Source organism: Salvelinus fontinalis, unplaced genomic scaffold (assembly GCF_029448725.1).
Source record: "Salvelinus fontinalis isolate EN_2023a unplaced genomic scaffold, ASM2944872v1 scaffold_0788, whole genome shotgun sequence".
NCBI classification, from domain to species: domain Eukaryota; kingdom Metazoa; phylum Chordata; class Actinopteri; order Salmoniformes; family Salmonidae; genus Salvelinus; species Salvelinus fontinalis.
Genome location: NW_026600997.1, coordinates 58,239 through 68,121, shown reverse-complemented (window position 1 = coordinate 68,121; position 9,883 = coordinate 58,239).

Below are 9,883 nucleotides of genomic sequence, written 5' to 3'. Positions count from 1 at the left end.
TGTTTACACAGAACACTCTTTTGGGCAGCTTCTCCAAAGCTAGCGGACATAATACATAAAATTTATTTTTGAACCTCATATAATCTCCAGTACCAAACCAGTGTCTACAAATGTGAAAATAGCGAGTTATGATCTGTAGTTCAAAAGATAAGGTCCTAAAAAATATCTGTCTGTGACATCACAGGGTAGCATTAAAAGTCCAAAACGGTTATTTTCAAAACCTGCATTGAGTTTCTAGCCCAAGGCAGGGCATTGTCTTGCTCCCCACGTCACCGTGAATCTCAGAGTGCTTGAAAAACACTGTTTTTAAAATGGTTTAACTCTTGATGATATCAGGTAGAACTTTTTCACTTTTTCCTACAAAACTAAACAATTTGCTGTTTTCACAACACTGGTATTGTGCTGGAGATAATGAAAAGGAGGCTGAAAAGTGGTGGAGTTGCGTTTTAAGTCGCGAAGCTCTTTCGCAGACCTTTAGATAGATCGTGCTGCGTTGCGCAATAACTGGCCCATTGACGTCAACAGCATAGATGGGAGCTATTGTAGAGAGAGGAGAAGATCAACATAGTAATGGCCTCCAGCTCCAGGTCATCGTGCTAATTTGAGGCTCATACCTTGGCAAGAGAATTTGTTATTACTGGCAGTGAAAAGTGTAAATTGAACTTCATATAAAGTGCTGTGTAGGTTCCATTTCAATTCCACACGGGAGATGAGTAACAACACACAAGGGTCTGGAAACCTTTCTTCAGCTGGTGCTGAACAAAACCAACCAGCACTCAAGCTACATACTGTACTACCTTGAGAAAAACTACTTCCAGAGTAAAGTACAACCTCCCAGTTATTCATTATGTAGAATCTGTTAGCGTCAACTTCAAGTTGCCCTTGAGTCTCCTGGAGGAGCCTTGGCATCCTGACTGAGTTAGACAACCCACTCACATCAATCATGGGCACAGTGGGCACCGTGAGGACATTGAAGATTGGATGATGGGCATCAACACAGCTGTTCCAATCTGTGCCTGTCCACACTTCCATTTGTACCTACTGTGCCATGTTTCAGCCATCTGCCTCAATGTTTACTTTCCATAAAGCCTGACTGAAATATATTCTAAAATGACAGTGACCAGGCACTCACTTGTTTGACTTGCATTTCACTGTGTGAGAATGTGTTGTTTAAAGTGTTCATTCGTTCATAGTAACTCCTTACTTCTACATCAGTGACAGCACCTATAGTTCTTTACACAGCTGTAGAGACAATGTATTTACCTAAACACACATGTATGACTGATGTACCCATATACAGTGCATTGGAAAGTATTCCGACCCCTTGACTTTTTCCACATTTTGTTATGTTACTTATTCTAAAATTGATAAAAAATGTTTCCTCATTAATCTACACACAATACCAATTACAAAGCAATACCCAATATCACATTTACGTAAGTATTCAGACCCTTTACTCATTACTTTGCACCTTTGGCAGCAATTACAGCCTTGAGTCTTCTTGGGTAAGACGCCACATGTTCGATCTGGTTCAGGGCTCTGGCTAGGCCACTCAAGAACATTCAGAGATTTGTCCCGAAGCCACTTCTGCATTGTCTTGGCTGTGTGCTTAGGGTTGTTGTCCTGTTGGAAGGTAAACCTTTGCCTCAATCTGAGGTCCTGAGCGCTCTGGAGCAGGTTTTCATCAAGGGTCTTTGCTCCGTTCATCTTTCCCTCTATCCTGACTAGTCTCCAAGTCCCTGCCGCAGACACACATCCCCACAGCATGATGCTGCCACCAACATTTGATTTATTTGATTTAGCCTTCATTTAACTAGGCAAGTAAGTTAAGAACAAATTCGTATTTACAATGATGGCCTACCAAAAGGCAAAAGGTCTCCTGCGGTTGACGGGGGCTGCGATAAAAAAATAAAGTATATATATATATATTAGGATAAAACACACATCATGACAAGAACAACCCAGGGATGTGTGTGCTTTGGGGACCTTTAACAGAATGTTATACGGTTATACAGAGATGACCAGTTTACAGAGGAGTATAGAGTGCCATGATGTGTCCCATAAGGAGCATTGGTGGCAAATCTGATGGCCGAATGGTAAAGAACATCTAGCCGCTCGAGAGCACCCTTACCTGCCGATCTATAAATGATGTCTCTGCAATCTAGCATGTTTAGGATGGTAATCTGAATCAGGGTTAGCTTGGCAGCTGGGGTGAAAGAGGAACAATTACGATAGAGGAAACCAAGTCTAGATTTAACTTTAGCCTGAAGCTTTGAAATGTGCTGAGAGGAGGACAGTGTACCGTCTAGCCATACTCCCAAGTACTTGTATGAGGTGACTGACTACCTCAAGCTCTAAACCCTCAAGAGGTAGCAATCACACCTGTGGGGAGAAGGAAATTATTCTTACCAAACAACTTGACCTTTGTTTTGGAGGTGTTCAGAACAAGGTCAAGGGTCAAAAAAGCTTGTTGGACACTAAGAAAGATTTGCTGTAGAGCATTGACCACAAAATCCCGGGAGGAGCCAGCAGAGTATAAGACTGTATCATCTGCATATAAATGGATGAGAGAGCTTCCTGCTGCCTGAACTCTATTGTTGATGTAAATTGAGAAGAGCGTGGGGCCTAGGATTGAGCCTTGGGGTACTCCCTTGGTGACAGGCAGTGGCTGAGACAGCAGATTTTCTGACTTTATACACTGCACTCTTTGAGAGAGGTAGTTAGCAAACCAGGCCAAAGAACATGCTTCACCATAGGGATGGTGCCAGCTTTCCTCCAGACGTGATGCTTGGCATTCAGGCCAAATAGTTACATTTTGGTTTCATCAAACCAGAGAATCTTGTTTCTCATGGTCTGATTGTCAAAAGGCACCTAAATGGCTAACTCCAAGCGGGCTGTCATGTGCCTTTTACTGAGGAGTGACTTCCGTCTGGCCACTCTACCATAAAAGCCTGATTGGTAGAGTGCTGCAGAGATGGTTGTCCTTCTGATAGAGTTCCAGAGTTCCTCTCCACAGAGGAACTCTGGAGCTGTATCAGAGTGACCATCGGGTTCTTGTTCACCTCCCTGACCTAGGCCCTTCTCCCCTGATTGCTCAGTTTGGCCGGGTGGCCTGCTCTAGGAACAGTCTTGGTGGTTCCAAACTTCCTCCATTTAAGAATGATGGAGGCCACTGTGTTCTTGGGGACCTTCAATGCTGCAGACATTTTTGATTTTTGCTCTGACATGCAATGTGAACTGTGGGACCTTATATAGACAGGTGTGTGCCTTTCCAAATCATGTCCAATCAACTGAATTTACCACAGGTGGATTCCAATCAAGTTGTAGAAACATCTCAAGGATGATCAATGGTAACAGGATGCACCTGAGCTCAATTTCAAGTCTCATGGCAAAGGGTCTGAATATTTATATAAATTAGGTATTTGTTTTCGCTTTGTCATTAGGAGGTATTGTGTGTATATTGATGAGTAAAAAAAGTAATCAATTTGAGAACAAGGCTGTTACGTAACAAAATGTGTTTAAAGTCAAGTGGTCTGAATACTTTCCTAATGCACTATATGTGCCAAAAAACCTACAGCACACACACACACACACACACACATCCACCACCTCCACAAAACATACACTAATTGAACAATCACCAATGCCACATTCATCACCAGCCACACATTACCAGGCAAAGCACATGCATGAAGGCCGAGCTGTTCCACACAGCCACATGGGCCCTCTTTCCCAACCAGAGCCCATAGGAGGAACATGTAGGACTGTGAGAGTGGATTGACCTTGTGCAGCTGGAGGTTGATGTTGGGTAAATCACAGTACCCGTGTGTCTCTGGCTCTCTGCCATCCACCCGCTCACTACCATGCATTAATATGATCTCATCTCACCTTGATGAAAACGCAAGTTGACATTTATTGGGATGGAATCTTGTCCTGGAGGCAGAGCTGACTGAGCGGTTTTTGCTAGATGGACCAGCCTGCAAAGTCAACATGGGCTATATCGTAAAGAATTATTCAAACTAAAATTTGATTTTTGTTCTTAATTTAAGGTTAGTATCAGGCATTAGGGTTAGCATTGTCTGCTAACCCTAATGAGCTGCCTCCAGTACATGAGTCATCTCAATAAATGCCAACCTGCGATGAAAACCTGCAGTGATGTCACGTCACAAGGATCATATGCTCTGTATTTTATCATGTATTATTCCTAGGTATCACCAATGATATCATACATGGTTTTTATGTATATGGTTATAATAGTACTTGAGGCCTTTCTTTCCAACCAGAAATGACGTGGTCATCATGAGTAATTATTTTTCTGACCCAAACTAACCACGCCTACAGAATTAAAGCAAACATTATATTATAAAGTATATACAGTACCAGTCAAAAGTCCAGACATGTCACGATCGTGTGGTGGATTGACGGACCAAAACGCAGCTTTAGGAAAATAAGCCATCTCCTTTTTATTTGAAGAAGGCAAACGAAACAAACACACTTATGAACTAAACAAAACAAGAAAACGATCGTGAAGCTAAACAACGATGTGCACACACTGGCTACAAACGTATCACATAGACAACTACTCACAACAAATGAAAGCCTATGGCTACCCTAAATAAGGCTCCCAATCAGAGACAACCGAAATCAGCTGTCTCTAATTGGGAACTCATTCAGGTAACCATAGACTCTCCTAGACAACTAAACATACATAGACAACGCTAGACACATGAACTCAACACAAACCCATATACTACACCAACAACCCCTTTACCATAGAAACACCCAAAACCAACAAAACACAAACATTCCCCATGTCACACCCTGACCTAACTAAAATAATAAAGAAAACAAAGAATACTAAGGCCAGGGCGTGACAAGACACATCTACTCATTCCAGGGTTTTTCTTTATTTTCACTATTTTCTACATTGTGGTTGAGAGAATGCCAAGAGAGTGCAAAGCTGTCATCATATTTGAAGAATCTCAAATATAAAATATATTTAGATTTGTTTAACACTTTTTTGGTTACTAAATGATTCCATATCTGTTATTTCATAGTTTTGATGTCTTCACTATTATTCTACATTGTAGAAAATAGTAAAAATAAAGAAAAACCCTTAAATGTATATATTATAGAATCTCTATGACCATGTCTATCCATCCCCCACCCCTTCTATAAGCTTCATTCTGGTCTTTTGCTCGGGGAAAACTCTAATTTACGGTTTGATACTGAGTGAGATGGGTCCAGGGCTTTGACCGACCAGGGAGCTCATGAAATTCACATTCATAAACAGCTGAGCAGGCTCTATAAATAAACACTTAAATGGCTTCACGGTCGGGGGCAGATCTGTTTCCTGATGAAAGTCAGATGATCTGTAAATGTCACAGCAGAGAGAGGGCTTAACAGTCCTACGGCAAGTGTGAGTGTATGCCCTTGTGTGCCCTTATCAGTAGCCTACCAGGCAGATGTAGCATCCTCAGCCTACCAGGTGGATGTAGTATCCTCAGTCTACCAGGTGGATGTAGTATCCTCAGCCTCCCAGGGGGATGTAGCATCCTCAGTCTACCAGGCGGATGTAGTATCCTCAGCCTACCAGGCGATGTAGTATCCTCAGCCTCCCAGGCGGATGTAGTATCCTCAGCCTACCAGGCAGATGTAGTATCCTCAGCCTCCCAGGCGGATGTAGTATCCTCAGCCTCCCAGGGGGATGTAGCATCCTCAGCCTACCAGGCGGATGTAGTATCCTCAGCCTACCAGGCGGATGTAGCATCCTCAGCCTACCAGGCGGATGTAGCATCCTCAGCCTACCAGGCGGATGTAGCATCCTCAGCCTACCAGGCGGATGTAGCATCCTCAGCCTACCAGGCGGATGTAGCATCCTCAGCCTCCCAGGTGGATGTAGCATCCTCAGCCTACCAGGCGGATGTAGTATCCTCAGCCTACCAGATGGATGTAGCATCCTCAGTCTCCCAGGTGGATGTAGCATCCTCAGCCTCCCAGGGGGATGTAGCATCCTCAGCCTACCAGGCGGATGTAGTATCCTCCGCCTCTGAGGGGGATGTAGTATCCTCAGCCTCCCAGGGGGATGTAGTATCCTCAGCCTACCAGGGCGATGTAGTATCCTCCGCCTCTGAGGGGGATGTAGTATCCTAGGGCCTCCCAGGGGGATGTAGTATCCTCGGCCTAACAGGCAGATGTAGTGTCCTCGGCCTACTAGGCAGATGTCGGATCCTCAGCCTACTAGGCAGATGTCGGATCTCAGCCTACTAGGCAGATGCAGTATCCTCATCCTCCCAGGGGGATGTAGTACTCGCAGCCTACCAGGGGGATGTAGCATACCCAGCCTCCCAAGGGTTGTAGTATCCTCGGCCTAACAGGCAGATGTAGTGTCCTCAGCCTACTAGGCAGATGTCGGATCCTCAGCCTACGAGGCAGATGTAGCATCCTCAGCCTACCAGGTGGATGTAGTATCCTCAGTCTACGAGGCAGATGTAGTATCCTCAGTCTACCAGGCAGATGTACTGTAGATCCAACAGTTTCCACAGAGAGCTAGAGGATCACACTACGCTTCTCCATCACTCATGTACTGTATTATACTGTATAGTCTTATATCTCCAGATTAACGTTTGTTGACTTTGAGTTGATTGCCTCAGTACTGTGACCCTTGGCTGTCTTATCAGTCAACATTACATCATAATGCAACAAAACATGTATTCATATTTGATGCAACGGCAGCGTAAAAAATCTATGTCACAACTTTGAGTATTGCCTATAATATTGGTAGCGTGGTTGTGGTCAGACAACACTGGGACGTTTTAGAGAGGTGCTATCTAAGATAAGATCGTACTTTATTTATCTCCCAAAGGGGACATTTGTTTCCCCCAGCAAATACATAAACAATATATATACACACCAGATACACTATAAAAGACACACAGACACTAAAATAAGTTATCAAGATGTTACAGAAATATGTAAATGACATGTGAATTAGATTTGTGTGAACTTCATGGAAAACAATATTTCAACCTTTTTCGCTTTCTCTGTAAGAAACCACTCATCCTGGCTTTAAAATCCTCCTCATATTGTCTGTCTCTGTTCCAGGTAATTATGATCAAAGTGGTGCAGTATCAAAATCCAATCAAATATCAAGAAATACTATTTCCGATATCATATGGACCAATGGTTAGTGATTAAAATGGCAGCGTTTTGAAACTGCTGAAATACAAATACAATGTTCCAACGAGGCCACAACATGTTCATTGTTGGGCTGTGTTCACAACATGTTCATTGTTGGGCTGTGTCCACAACGTGTTCATTGTTGGGCTGTGTTCACAACATGTTCATTGTTGGGCTGTGTTCACAACGTGTTCATTGTTGGGCTGTGTTCACAACATGTTCATTGTTGGGCTGTGTCCACAACATGTTCATTGTTGGGCTGTGTTCACAACGTGTTCATTGTTGGGCTGTGTCCACAACGTGTTCATTGTTGGGCTGTGTTCACAACATGTTCATTGTTGGGCTGTGTTCACAACGTGTTCATTGTTGGGCTGTGTTCACAACATGTTCATTGTTGGGCTGTGGCCACAACATGTTCATTGTTGGGCTGTGTTCACAACGTGTTCATTGTTGGGCTGTGTCCACAACGTGTTCATTGTTGGGCTGTGTCCACAACGTGTTCATTGTTGGGCTATGTTCACAACGTGTTCATTGTTGGGCTGTGTTCACAACATGTTCATTGTTGGGCTATGTTCACAACATGTTCATTGTTGGGCTATGTTCACAACGTGTTCATTGTTGGGCTGTGTTCACAACATGTTCATTGTTGGGCTGTGTTCACAACATGTTCATTGTTGGGCTGTGTCCACAACGTGTTCATTGTTGGGCTGTGTCTGTGTTGTTGGCTTGGGCTGTGTCTGTGTTGTTGGCTTGGGCTGTGTCTGTGTCTGTGTTGTTGGCTTGGGCTACAGCTGACACATTTATGAAGTGTTGATGAATGTGCATTACCTTGAAACTTATCAAAGTAAGTGTCCAACATGTTCTCATTATAAATGTTCAAAATTATGACATTTGACTGTTGTAGTTACTTATATGTCACCCAAGCTGACATGTTATTTATACAGTATGTCACTGTTACAATGTGTTGTTAGTGGAAAAAATCTACACAAGTTAAACCTTTCATTACCCGCCATTACACAGTACTATCTTTTGAATGACAATGTTGAGGCACATTAATGTGTTTTAAAGAGTAACATTGATGTATTTCTGGTTTCAGGCCTTCTGCTTCGCTTTTTTCTTTTGAACACACAAACTAACTAAATATGAACAGCTCAGATAAAAGAGGAGGAGGGGCTTAGAAAATAGGCTCATTTAAAAACGAAATGGCAGCCAGATGGAGAGAAGACCAGGGCAAAAATGTGAAGAGTTCTTTATGAATCCTCATTTCATGACAGTTGTTGAGGCCAAAGGGGGTGTGGATCTGCCTAATAGTCGGAGAGATCCAAGTAGCCTAAAAAACGGCAGCAGGCAGCACACACCCAAACCCAGCTGTATAGTCAGATCCTGCTGCTGTTCAATGCCTTTATCCTACAGACTCTAATAATCATCAGGGCCAAAGGAGCTTCTCTGTGGTCTGAAGTGAAGTTTTATCTCCCGGTCACGAAGCAAAGCGTCGGGTCTCGTCTAGTCCCGCTCTCTTCGTCTCCTGAGAGGACCGTCTGAGAGCTCTTTAATTCTTTAATTGAGCCCTTTAATTCTCCATTCTTCACTTAGCAGTGATGGGATGCGTTACCACCAGTGATCAAATATGCCCGACACCGGTTGGCTTTAATTACAGGGTTTAGACTTGGATGCACCCAGCTTCACACACTCCAACACAACATTGGGCTCCGTTGAAAATGCATAGCGCGAACACCCAACATCATGGGTGTGTGTGTGACTGTGTCTGTGTGCGTGTGTGTTGTATGTGAGTGTGTAGGAGCAGAATACAAAGCTTTAATAAACTATCTGCCAAATAATTGTGAGCCTCCGGTGCCAATGTCATCCGCAGAGCAATATAAGTAGCCTACACTCCATCCATTGTGCTAGGGAAGTGGAGTGGGGAAACTGGCCTACTGGGTAATAACATTGAGTTAAACCCTTTCAAGTGATGCACTTTTAGCCTGAAGTAGTTGTCATTACATCTGCATCTACGCTAGCACTTATTTAATTACATTCCTTGCAATTCCTTCCTTTAATACTGTACTTCCTTTAATAGTGTACTATCGTGACTTGTGCTGAAACTCCCTAAGTCTATTCCTATGCCGAAAGAGTCGCGAGTAGCTGATGCATAGTGTTTAAACGCAATAATAGCAGTAGCACATTCCCACTCTCTCAAAGGTCCAGAATAATAATTTCACTGTTGGGTACAAAGATGTATATGTCTCCCTCTACACTTGTTAGATGTATTAGCTACATGCCAATCTGAATTACATTTGCGTAGGTTTGTGTAGGTAGTACTGTCGTTTGTCACAGAATGCGTCACAAAACCCACTTTTAAACTCAACAATAGAGTATGCCTCTAGCAACAGTTGGGAAAGAAGGAAGAAACCTGGAAAGAATCTTTTGAGATGGAAAATTAGCTCTTTCTCCACTGGCTGGCCAGTCATATAGTAGACAAGTAATACGTCACCGTATATGACATATCGCTACCTACAATAGTAAAATGTCATTATTTTGACACATTCTTATGAGACCATATTGGAAATCTAAGTTCAGAGTAGAATTATCCCCCTAAATTCTCAAGCAGAGTGTGCTCTCCCTCCATCTCCACAGCACTTGTCAAAAAGCTACAGTTTACTGAACCACTATTTCCATCCTCTTGTTTACAGTCAGTAATTGGGCC